The sequence below is a fragment of the Adiantum capillus-veneris genome, chromosome 1 (assembly GCF_014529385.1).
Source record: "Adiantum capillus-veneris isolate H3 chromosome 1, ASM1452938v2, whole genome shotgun sequence".
In the NCBI taxonomy this organism is placed as follows: Eukaryota; Viridiplantae; Streptophyta; class Polypodiopsida; order Polypodiales; family Pteridaceae; genus Adiantum; species Adiantum capillus-veneris.
In genome coordinates this window covers 192,736,491-192,750,484 of record NC_140931.1, presented here as the reverse complement: position 1 = coordinate 192,750,484, position 13,994 = coordinate 192,736,491, and positions in this window count along the sequence as shown.

Sequence of the window (13,994 nt, the reverse complement as noted above, 5' to 3'; positions counted from 1 at the left end):
AGGTGGGGTAGCTTGAGGGGAGAGAGAAAGGAGAAAGGACAAGGGGAGGAGAGAGGGGGTTGACCTTTTGAGTGGAGGAGAGGAAAAGGGACACCCGGCGGGGCAACAATGAAGAAAAAGGAGGCAAGGTGGGGATGGGCTACCTCGCAGGCATAAGGTGGCCTATTTTACCTTTCTTATATATTTACATAATCATACTTTATTTTTTCCTTACTTTTTTCCAATGCTTTTTATCACTCCCTCCCTAAGAGGGGGTTTTCATGGGGTGGGGACGAGAGAAGAGGGGTATGGAAGCTTGGTTTGTGAAAAGCCCCCATCAATACCTATACACGTTGTCACAAGCGTTGATGAAGCAAAAGACGTTGTGCGTACACTCACACCCAGACAACTCAACACCACACAAGGAATTTACTTAAATTCCAACCCACATACACCACCACTCAAGAGCTCAATAAAAATACTACCCACAAGCTCAATTCAAACTCCGAATGCCTCGACCTACAAGCCCTTGCCTGCTCGCAGGCACTACAAGGTGAGTCGAGTTGATCAACACTTGAAATCATACTTGATGGTGACCAAAATATACAAGAAAAACCATCAAAAAATCAAAAAATTCAGCCACAAAAGGCCTCTTTCAAACCATTGCAAAGCCTTCACCAAACCCTAATGGCACTGATAAAGGGTCACATAGTCTTGCAGAAAGCTGCACCTTCTTCCCTCAATTCCTCACACACACACATCCATGGAAACCTCAGAACTTCCATAGACTCTCCAAAGTGCAAAATTGAAGAGAGAAAGCTCTCATTCACTCCTCCACACACTCGAAAACAGGACGCGAACGCGACGGGACTGCACTAGAACACTTGTAGGAACCCTGCTTCCTCCCACACACAAAGGGGTGAAAGTGCTGATATTGTACATCAAAAGTTCTCCCTGAGCCTAAACACTCACGGCACCATGAGTGATGTGTCAAATTGAAGCCTTTTCACACAATTTTGACAACCTCAAAACCAAGGGAATTTAAGACCAAGCAATCCACCTTTTGTTTGGAATGGACCGCCTATCAACAATAACAACAATGGGAATGTTAAACCGTCAACCTCATCCAGGAGGAGAAGGAAATCAAAGACCTCAAGGAAGACATCAAGCTAATAGAGATCAAGGGGCTAGATGTGAAGGAAATCAGGAAAACACGTATGTTCATGCTGCAATTGAACATCAGAGAGTGAATGAACAATTTTTAATAATTCAAACCCCAATGGAGTATCAAGGTAACCATTTTACCTTATTGATTGATTCAAGAGGTACACATTCTTTCATATCTTCTAAGTGCATCAAAAACCTCATTTTGCATGAACACCCTCATACAGACCTTAATCTAAGATAGAATTCTAGAAATGGATTAGCTTAAAGCCAATGATGCTCACATACATTGTAAAGGTGCTTCATTGACTTTCAAAAATGATCACAACTCTAGAGTTACAGTTACTGGGAAACGGGGAAAGCCTAAGTTCAAACTAGTGAACTTTACCAAACTTATGAAGAGTCATACGAAAAATGAAAGGATTTACACAGTCAATCTTAACCCTAAGGAGAAGAAGATAGATTCACTTGAACCCGAATGGATAACAGAATTTGATGATGTATTTTCCAAAGAACTTTCACAATCACCACCGCCCAAGCGTGATGTTCATCATGCAATAGAGCTTACTCCAGTAGCTCAACCACTTTTCCATAGACCTTACAAAATGTCAGTACGTGAATCTGTGGAACTCAAGGAGCTATTAACTCAATTCCTTGAACAAGGATTCATTGGACTCAGCGTTTCTCCATGGAGTACTCATGTTCTCTTTAATCGAAAGAAAGATGGTACTCTATATCTTTGTATTGATTATCGTGGATTGAACCAAGTAATAGTCAAGAATAAGTATGCAATACCAAGGATTGATGAGCTACTTAACCAATTACATGGAGCTTCTATCTTCACAAAGATTTATCTTAAGTTACGGTATTACCAAATCTAAATCAAGGAGGAGGACATACCAAAGACAAGATTCAATACTCGTTTTGGACATTATGAATTTACACTTATGCCTTTTGGAATTACCAGTGCTTCTGTAACTTTTCATTGTCTCATGATCAGTGCATTTTGAGAGCATCTTGATGATTTTTCTCTTGTCTTCTTTGATGATATCCTGGTTACTCAAGAAATGGGGAAGAACATGAACAACATGTGCGGCGAGTACTTTAACTTCTCCGTCAAAGTAAACTTTATGCCAAACGTAGCAAACGCACCTTCTTCACTGACAAGGTGAATATTTGGGATTTATTGTATCTAAGAATGGTGTTTCTACTGATCCAAGTAACATTGAAGCCGTTATAGCTTGGCCTACACCAAAATTAGTACAAGAAATATGTGGCTTTCTTGGTTTGACAGGATGGTATTGTACATTTATTGAAGGTTATGCTAAGATTACATCTCCATTGACTAATACGCTTAAGAAAGCAAAAGTGTTTACTTAGAATGAATGTGCTTAAACTAGTTTTGAGAAACTCAAAGAAGCTTTGGTAAATGCTCCAATACTATAGCTTCCAGAGTTCTCAAAGACATTCACTGTACTCTTCAAAGCATAATTTCAAAACAAAATTTCCCCAAAGAATAATTTCAAAACAAAATTTCATAAAAACTTAAAGCATTGAAAGCCTAATGAATGAATTTTATTTTGGCAATATACAATAAAATTTTATATTTAAAAAAATACATAAAACTTTCTAGCACTCACATGTGGCCTATTTGAGCAAGAAAGGGTCTTAAAAACGTCTTCAAACCTGCAAAAACATGCGCGCGTGCACACACACACACACACACTATATTAGACACTCATATACAAAAACCTACAAGAAAACTTGAAAAGAATCTCACCTTGATGCTAGGGAGTAGTCCACAAGCAAGAATGTCACCTCCAGTAACTCATTGGGCAATAGATATATAGCCAGTGAGGAGGAGGAGGGCAAGAGAAGAGGCAGAGAATGAAAGAAATGTGCAGAGAAAGACCCGCGGTATCCTTTTTTGTAGGGTCCACCGGTACAGAAGTCGATAGAGACGTTAAAATATCTGTCGGTATAGACATCAGAATATCTGCCAGTACAGATGGTAGAATACTTGCTAGTACAAGCGTCAGAAATTCAAAAATTATTTATAAAAAAAAAGTTGATCTCCCTCCAGATTTACCTACACATATACCGATGCCTGCCATTGATGTCGGTAATTTGACGTCGGAATTCAAGCGGAATCTTCTAGTGACACTTAAAGAGTCTTTAGGTGACCTAGAATAACCACCGTATAGCCTAAAGGCCTTAGGGTGTCTTGTGATATTTTATAAGATGTGTCCATAGAGAGCCAAGTGTTTTGCACCCTTGGGGTGGTTTAAGTGTCCCTCTGGAGATTCTATGTCAGCACTCTATGGCCCTAAGGCCTTAGGTTATCCCAAATGCTCTTGGGCGGCTTATGTGTCTTTCTAAAGATTCTATGTTGACACCCTATGGCCCTAAGGCTATAGGGTAGTACAAATTCTTATCGGCCCTTATAGAGATTCTATGTCATCACCCTATGGACATAAGGTTGTAGGGTAGCCCAAATGATTTTGGGGGATCCCATGGCCCTAGGATCATAGGGTGCCATGTCTACGAAGAGCTCTATGATCCTCAATTCATAGGGTGTTCTGACTAAACCTCTAGCTTTATCTAACTCACTATAAATGAATTATAATAAACATTATATGATCACTTAACTTCAAAGTAATACATAATGTATATTATGATTTGTCACAATATGTCCATATGATATCAAACACTTAAGTTTGATTCATGATTGTGAAAAAACTCAAGCTCATAAGTTCACATTTGTTCAAAGAAAACAAATTGAGAAAAGGAACAAAGTAAACATCAATGTTTTGAACATCATGGGTGTATTTGAGATGAGACAAATAAAATGAAATGAAAAAAATAATAATTTAAACATCAATGATGTAATATCATGTGTGGATAGCTTAAATTGTTTCCAATAAACTATCTTGAATGGCAGCAGCACTTGCATCCAATGGTCCTTCAATGCCTCTAACTCCTTGGCCTTGACTTTCTCTATGGTATCCACACCTACCCACCTTCTAAGAGCAAGGTCTTCATCCACTATAAAATGGAAAAGAGATTCTGATTGCATCATTTGATCACTAGTATAGGCAACTGATATCACCTTTCTCTATTTTTGTAATGTCTCTTTAGTCCCATAGCCTAATGAGAAAGTGTCTATTACTTGATCATCTTCTTTGAAACAGATGCATTTGATTGCACGATGCAAAAAAAAAGTTGTGGCCATTGTCATAGATTCATACTCCTAGTTGTTGATGGAAAGAGTATGCATTGGCTCCAATAGTGACTCTTTAACACTAGAGTAGTTGGTGTATTGCTCTCCTTAAGTAAAGAATGCCCAAATCCTAAAAACTACTTTTCAAAGAGCACATGTTTAGACACGGTCTTTGATGCCATTAAGGATCTCAAAGGTAGAGCATGCATTTCATACCATCTAGATTTTTCAAAAATTTGCCTTCTCTAGGGAAGCGGCATGATGATACTTCACTAAGCCAACAATTACAAACTTTGATGGTTGATGTGCTACCCCACATACTCCATCAATTACTTCACCAAATTGGGTAGCACTCCAATGACTAGATGTAAGAGTTTTGTGTATTGTATATATGATACAGACATCGACACGAATTATATACTATTCTCACTACAAAGAAACTCAATGCCTTCAAATTATTTCCAACACACTCCTCATGAATTACGTTTTTGCTATCACACTAGCAACTCTGTCAAGGAAAATATAAGAGATGGATTGTTTAACATGATTTTTGGTTGCTGTCAACACACAAAAACACTAAAATATAAGAGATGGATTGTTTAACATGAATTATTTCACAAGAAACATGCCCTCTTTAGGTCATCCTTGTACAATCACGACCCGTACAAGACCGATGGGTCAAGATGTGCTCTGTGTTAGCTCTCTCAATGAGAGCTTCATACAAGAAGATTGTTGCAGACTCATAAGATAAGCTGCAAGCCATGCATAAGATGCGTAAGAGCATGCAGATTGGGTTTACACTCGAGCAACTTAAGGACAGTTCCTCAGCCCAACATGCTCTCTTTCTTCTTTCTCTCGAAGAATAATAAAAACTTTCTAAGAAGCTTTTGATACATGTTTTTCTCATGAGTCAGCCTGAGCCAAGGTGCTCTAACTCTAAGCTAGCAAGTGGCCAAGAAGTTACGCAAATTAGTCTTCATTGGCTCGTCGATAGAACACTAGTTTGTTATTGGCATAAGGGCTATGAGCCACAAAGGCTAAGAGCCATTGTCAGACATAGGATAGGACCCAAATGTTGGCATCTCCTGGGTGATTGTTCTTCAGCTTGAACATATCTACCTAGTGGAGGCCCCATCGATGTTAATGACCAAGCAAGAGTCTTGCCATTACAGATGTTTTGGGTGTTCTATTAGCACTTCATGTTTTTAGTACCAAAATCAAGTTGAGTTTCTGATACTCTTAAACTCACATCAACTGATCTATACCAGGGAGTCTAGCGGTATCAAATAGTTGAGACAACATAGTTTTTCTCTTGCTCTCTCTATAGCACTACGAGTGTCTATGGAAGCACAGTTTTGGGGTAAGACCTAGCAGGTGATTACTAAATCATCCCATAGGCATTGAGGATCACAGTTTTGACCTATTCCAATTATACTTTCAAGGAAAGAAGTCCCAAATCTACCACGGGGTAGTGGAAAAATTCAACTTTTGAAGTTGATTCCAAATATTTTTGTACACGGTCAACTATGTTGGTTACCGTTACCTTCTAGTTGAGCAATTTCTATCAACCATAGGGTTTGGATTGCAAAGGAAACACCCAGGGTTACAAGTTTCACTTTCTTTGTCTTTGTCAAGGGGATGTTTAAGCTAGAAGTCTTTCATCTATCTTGATCTTTAGCCACGTAACAAGGTCATGTAAGAGCATAGCCTTTTGAGAAAGTGTTGTCACTTTCTCTCTTCACTGTTCATTAGGATACCATGATAGATTTGATTCTTGTTGAAACAGTTATAGAACTACATGGTAGGGTTCTGTCTGGCACATGTTGTCACATGGGATACAACATGGTCTAGGAACTCACGGAGTTCGGTTTAGCCAGTGTGGAGAAAGTCTATGAAGGTGCCTCTCTCATGTAGAGTGTTTACAGTTACCTCCACACACAAGTACATCTCCTACTTGATGGATGTCACTTTTCTGACATCCTCATTTGAGACATATTACACATGTGGAGAATATGAGTCTCTAGGACTGACACTGGCGCCTAGTTCCTAATGATGTGTCACGACAACATCCCTAGGTGCTAGTCGTATTCGTTTATTAGATCATTTGGAGAACAGAGTATCAGGAACAATTTCAGTGGCCAAAAATTAGCAGGTACTAAGTACAGACTTGTTGAGAGTACAAGTGCTATGAAACAACCAAGTAACAGATGGTTGTTTCTACGTATAGCCAAGTATGCTATGTTAATTAGAATGTCTCACGGTTGGTACCTAGGTGTGACTATGATTTCACATTCTATTATGGCCCAACTTATGTTACACAGCTTTCACGGCAGTACTGTGGCAAGTCTTGTCATGAAATTGCGGTTCAAATTTGTTTGTGTTAAATGCATGCACACTAGGTGTTATGGGCCCTAGTGTTTAACAAAGATTTGTTCGGAGCGGCATGCAAAATTCATGGACTTTATTGCTTTTGCAAGTGTTTGCACTTCAAGTGCAACCTCTCTAGTGGATTTAGTATGAGTTCACACCCGGCCATATACGATAATGGTTTAGTATGGGTGTCTGTGATTGAATGATCTTAACTCTATGAGTTTTCTTTGCTCAAATTCACATCAAGTATCCGACTGGAACCTTACTTGGTTAGTCCTAGGTTATCGTCAGTCACGGAAGAATGTCTTTAATTGATTGGGGAAAGCACCTCACTCTTATTCTCTGATATTCATCCCGTGTTGGATGGACAATTAACAAAAATTCTATTTAGTACTAAAGGATATTCTAATAAGCGTATACGTTAGTAAACCACGCTAAAGGATATGTTAAGTGCATACATTAGCACGAAGTGACACAACTGGATCGATTACCTTTATGGTTTGGAGTTTGCTTCATATGATGAAAGGCATGTTGCGACTAGTTTTAGTCTCTGCCCGTTATTCTCAAGTTCTCACCCTTCATCATCAATTTTGATGAGGTTGGCTACTGGCAAGAAACTACAGCAACTCAAGGACTCGGTTGCCGTTGAAAGGTATGTCAGTATATTACTTTCATGGAAAGTTGAGCATTGCATGTTCCAGTATCTTCAGAAAGTCTGAAACTTGGGTTTCTATTTAGACACCTCTTACTTGTGATAACTCATTTAGCATTCTCAAGTGAGTTCTACATGGAGTCTTCATGCTATATTGGTTATGAGTTGGTTAACCAAGACGGTTGCACAAGGACAACAAATGTGGAAAATTAGGATGTTATTCTTGATTTCATTGAGCCTCCTACTGAACCGGGTTCCACTCTAACAAATCGTTGGATCCATGAGGGGTGCCACGATGGGAAACATTAGTGTTCTTATGAAGATAACATCAATTGTATTTTCGAGGACAAAAATGCTTCTCCAAGGGGGGAGTAATGTAAGGCCAATGGTAGGACCGGGAAGCAAGCCAAGGGCCAAGGACTGAATGTCTCAATAAGGCTAGGAGTCGAGGGCCAGGCATTAGTTAAGGGGACCTACTTGCAAGGGCCAAGGGCTATAAGTAGGGAGGTTGGGAGGAGAACCACATGCCAGTCTACCCTTTGTCCTTTCACCAATGCAACAAACTTGATGATGTATAATCCAACTACAAAAATGCCTTTACAAATAGCTAAAGTGCACGGATACAAGCTAGCAACATACCACTATTGGATTCTCTCTTGTCAACATTCCATCTTAGCGGTTAGAGATTTTTGCGTTAGAAGAGTACTAAGTACGCTTCTAGGAAAGAGTTCTACAATTTAGAACTACAAGGATAGTGGTAGATGCTCCCAAAGAGGTTGCTGTTCAAATATCCAAAATGGAAAACACAAAGAGAAAAGCAACAATGAAGCACCAGCCTTATGTGGAGGTTTTGAAGCATGACCGTAGTCAGTGGCTTGTATATTCTAAACCAACAAAACCCAAGGCTGGAGTTCCTATTGGTCATCCAAGTCAAGCATTGTGGGATGTAAGTTCCACTTTTCTATACTCATTTTTGTTACAAATATGTCTTGAAATAAAGTTAATTTCCTTTTCTTTGTTTTAAAGGCCTTTGTAAATCTAGCAAACATCATGTTCAACCATAAATCATTTACCAACAAAGAATCACATATGGTCATGGAGTCTTACCATACACCGAGCAAACTTTACTGAGCAAATGGAAAAACCGAGAAAGACCCACCACAGAGACTGAACACTAGTTTTAGGCAAGATTTCTTTCCCTCTGTCCATGCCAAGGGTGTAGACCCATGGTCATAACACATTACATGCCTTATAGGTGCATTGTTTTAATTGGATGCTTTTTTCTTCCTTTTTTCTTGGCACAAAGTTATCCTTATGTTGACAACAAGAGAAAATGGTGACATGTAGTGTGGTGTGGTGACCGCACGTGCGCACACACACACAAACCTTGCTCAACATTACTGATATTTAGAACACTAGATGTGTAGTCTACGCGTGCCCTCAAGCCATTATGCAAAGCCACCAGTTCTTTGATGCTTTTAGGTGCAAAATCAAATTTAGTTCACTGGTGTGTGTTATAAACTCTACAAGCCTAAATGAGATTTGTTCCTCTGTGTGTGTGTGTGTGTGTGTGTGTGTGTGTGTGTGTGTATCTCTAAAGAGATTTTGAGTTCAACTCTCCTCATTGGATATATCTTTAAGGTCTCTTGGGATAGTTTTGTACGATGTAAACATTCTCTTCTTCTTCTTATTCTCTCTCTCTCTCTCTCTCTCTCTCTCTCTCTCTCTCTCTCTCTCTCTCTCTCTCTCTCTCTCTCTCTCTCTCTACACCAAAGAGTAGATAATTTCAATATCCAATAGAATACAGGGTAACAAAAAGAAGTGATGTTCTGAGCAATGTTTTTAGAAGAGGATTAAAATTTAGATTAGGTTGAGCAAGAAAAATGCGTGCCTCATTATCCATATATACTATGTAGTTGGAGCCGGCCTTAAACTGGCAGCTGTCATTGTAGGTTTTGATGCTGCACTAATGACGTTTACAGGCCCACAGATCATTGAAGGTGTGAATCATCTCAATGCCCGCAAAGTTGCACATGTTTTTGGAGCCCTTGGCATTGCCCTGAAGTAGCGATTGCCAGGTTGAATGGCTTGCTGCATGGAAATATTGTAGTGACTGTATTGACGGCCGGTTTTTGAAACCGCAATCAGAAGAACCAACCCCAATCGGGAAGGAGCACAATACCAAGAAAATGAATTAAAAAACATATTTTTTACATTCACCACCACCCCTTCCATGCTTACAGGCGGTGGGACGCTTCTTAGTTTGGCCACACTCCTCCATTATCACCTGATGATGAGTCCTCTCTCTCTTGCTCGGCTCCACCAACCCACTGTCTCTCTCTCTTATCTTGCTCCTGTGTCACCTAGCCCAATGGGCGCATAAAGAAAACCCTCTTTCTCTGTCTAGTGTGACACCATGCTTGGGACAAGAAGTCTCTCCCTCTCTCTCTTTCATTATTCACTCTCTCTCTCTCACCCCTCTCGTCCATACTCCCTCTTTCTCCATCAGGCGGAACCCTCTCTCCCCTCTCACTCTCTCCCTCATTCCTCACCCACTCACCCTATCCCTCACACTCTCTATCTCTCTCTCCCTCATCCCTTCCCTCAGCCCCAAGCTCTCCCCATCTCTCTCTCTCTCTCTCTCTCTCTCTCTCTCTCTCTCTCTCTCTCTCTCTCTCTCTCTCTCTCTCTCTCTCTCTCTCTCTCTCTCTCTCTCTCTCTCTCTCCCCCCCTCTCTCTCTCTCTCTCTCTCCTCTCTCTACTCTCTCTCTCTCTCTCTCTCTCTCTCTCTCTCTCTCTCTCTCTCTCTCTCTCTCTCTCTCTCTCTTTCTAACTCTCTTTTGTCCTCTCGCCCCGGCAGCCCATGCGGGCGCATCACATCTCTCTCTCTCTCTCTCTCTCTCTCTCTCTCTCTCTCTCTCTCTCTCTCTCTCTCTCTCTCTCTCTCTCTCTCTCTCTCTCTCTCTCTCTCTCTCTCCTTCCCCTACACACACACACACACACACACACACACACACACACACACCCCTCACCCCTCAGCCTCACCCTCATTCCCCCTGTGGCCCGCTACCTCTCTCCCTCGTTCAGTGCCCACCCCGTTGTCTCTCTCCCCCCCCTCTCATTTCCTCTTGGTCAGGCAGCCCGAACCAGCACAAAACAAAAATCTCTCTCTCTCTCTCTCTCTCTCTCTCTCTCTCTCTCTCTCTCTCTCTCTCTCTCTCTCTCTCTCTCTCTCTCTCTCTCTCTCTCTCTCTCTCTCTCTCTCTCTCTCTCTCTCTCTCTCTCTCACACTCATAGCACACCCATACACACACACACTTCCCCATCCTAACCCACTCCCCCCCTCGTCGGCACCAAGATCCCCATCTCTCTCTTTATCTCTCTATCTCTCTCTCTCTCTCTCTCTCTCTCTCTCTCTCTCTCTCTCTCTCTCTCTCTCTCTCTCTCTCTCTCTCTCTCTCTCTCTCTCTCTTTCTAACTCTCTTTTGTCCTCTCGCCCCGGCAGCCCATGCGGGCGCATCACATCTCTCTCTCTCTCTCTCTCTCTCTCTCTCTCTCTCTCTCTCTCTCTCTCTCTCTCTCTCTCTCTCTCTCTCTCTCTCTCTCTCTCTCTCTCTCTCTCTCTCTCTCTCTCTCTCTCTCTCTCTCTCTCTCCTTCCCCTACACACACACACACACAAACACACCCCTTCACCCCTCAGCCTCACCCTCATTCCCCCTGTGGCCCGCTACCTCTCTCCCTCGTTCAGTGCCCACCCCGTTGTCTCTCTCCCCCCCCTCTCATTTCCTCTTGGTCAGGCAGCCCGAACCAGCACAAAACAAAAATCTCTCTCTCTCTCTCTCTCTCTCTCTCTCTCTCTCTCTCTCTCTCTCTCTCTCTCTCCTCTCTCTCTCATAGCACACCCATACACACACACACTTCCCCATTCCTAACCCACTCCCCCCCTCGTCGCCACCAAGATCCCCATCTCTCTCTTTATCTCTCTATCTCTCTCTCTCTCTCTCTCTCTCTCTCTCTCTCTCTCTCTCTCTCTCTCTCTCTCTCTCTCTCTCTCTCTCTCTCATCGACACACACACACACACCCCATCCCTCTCACCCCCCTCAACCCTCACGCGCTCCCTCTCTCATTCCCCCCCGGTTCTCTGTGCAACCTGCACGTAACCAGCTTAATAAAAAATATTTATGTATATATAATAAATTAGTCTCTTGCTCTCGTTCACACACACACACACATACTTTCATTTACACACACACACCCTCACACACTACCCCTACACACACTTACACACGCACATACAACCCCATACACATTTGCATGCATACACTCATAAGCACATACACACTTGCACACACGAACGGAAACACACAGTACACGCACGTCACACACACCGACAAAAGATTGAAAAAATTGAAGGAACTTGACATCGAGGCCCAACACTAAAAGGAAGGAGATGGTCAAATCACGCAATAACGACACCAAATCATGAAGTGACACTGAAGGCCGACCCCGAAACTGGTAAACGCACTACTTCGACACACCAATGAGGCCTTTCATTCACCATCATCTTGTCCACGATGCATCTCTATAGCAGCATCTGTAGGTTATTATTATTTTCCAGTTTCAAGCCAAAAACCTATAAAACCCATTGTAAATTGCCACCTCTCTCTAGGTGATGGTCACAAAGGCCCACCTAGGAGATATCATTTTTAAAATTCTCTTAAGACAAAGCAAGGGTCAACCCTCTCGGATCCAACTCTCTGCTTTGTATCTCTTAATTAGGGCCCTAACCTAAGCAGCCTGCACCTATAAAAGGGCACTGAGAGGTTTCTATAAATATTGCATTGATTTAAGTTGCCCTCACATCCCAAGGGGTTTTCATCACCTGCATCTCTCTCTCTCTCTCTCTCTCTCTCTCTCTCTCTCTCTCTCTCTCTCTCTCTCTCTCTCTCTCTCTCTGTGTGTGTGTGTGTGTGTGTGTGTGTGTGTGTGTGTGTGTGTGTGTGTGTGTGTGTGTGTGTGTGTGTGTAGAGTTTGTGCTATTTCAAATCACCGTTGTCCGTGTCGTAGTCGCTCAAAGCTAGGTGGTGCCCCCTATTCACTTCTCGCGGCCAGCTCGACATGCATGATCCTCGTGTTTGATGCCGTCAGGGTCCATGTCGTGCTTTGCGCTTGTCATTTGGTGCCCCCACTGAGGAGGGATTCTCGGGAACCTCCAGTTTACAATGCTGAAAACAACGCACATCGTGGACCATGGATGAATGGCTGAAAGAATTTTCCAACTGGAGAATAGAGGATGAGGAGATTGAAGAAACACTGATTGCCTTCATTGAAGTGCTACTGCCAGGCTGTAGCATCGTCAGTATCCAAGAGGTAAGCTCCAAATATCGTATAGCTCGTGCTAACCGCAAATTAAGAGCATCAGGTGGAAAGGCCACAAAATGCAATCACTGTTGTCATCCAAAGCACACAATCAATGAATCCCAGCCAACGAAGGTAATGAAGAGGCAAAAAACATCTACATCGACGTCCACCACGAGGAGGTCATCCATATCAAGGGAGAAAAAACATTGGTAAGGCCATGAAATGCCACAAAATGCCATCACTATTGTTGTCCAAAGCACACAATTAATGAATGCTAGCAATCACTACAACAAAAAAAGGTGTTATCGACGTATATAGCGACGCTTAACGTCGCTATACGCGTCGCTATATGCGTCCTTGTGAAACTATCACAAAGAGCGTCGATATACGTGTGAAAAGGGTTTATTGGCGATGTAGATAGCGACGCATATATAGACGCTTATATAGACACCGATAGCGACGCGGATATCGACGGCCATAATAGAAATTTTTTTTCTTGGGCAGAGGGCAAGTAGCCTGGCCTGTGCCCAGTGAAAAGATGGACACAGCCACCACAGCCAGACTTCCTTCCCTCTGCCCAAGAAAGCGAGCAGCACGAAAATCAAGAGTGCTACCGCAGAAATTTCGGCAGAGTTTCCTTCGTTTTTACATAAACTTTTCAAAAAAACAAAATCATGTATACGCCTCCTACATGCTATCCATGTAGGATCTCACATGAGATTTAAGGCCAATGACCATAACGAACCATAACCATAACTTAAAAGCATAACCATAACTTAAAACCATAACCGAACAATATAACCGCTTTGATCATAACCAGAAACAAAATTAACAATAACCATAAGCTAACCAGAAAGTTAAACATAACCATAAACAAAACGTGAACCATAACTATGTCTATACAAGAATAGGAGAAATAACCATGTCTATACAATGACAATGACAATAACCATAACCATAAGAAAAACAATAACTGTCTAAACAATAATCATAACCATATATATATGTCTATACAAAAGGAGACACAACAGCGTGTCTGTGTCTAACAAAGCATATATATGAAATCCGGTCCACTGATGACTAGGCATCACAACCTGCACATAGGACAACTCACAAAATTAGTATTGATATTACTTCACAGATACTTACTTAATTAAATCAACTCACACATATTAACGTCTCACCTCAAGCGATCAACGAGACTGTAAGGCCCCCCAGTCTACAGGCTCTTTTGAAGCATCAAGAT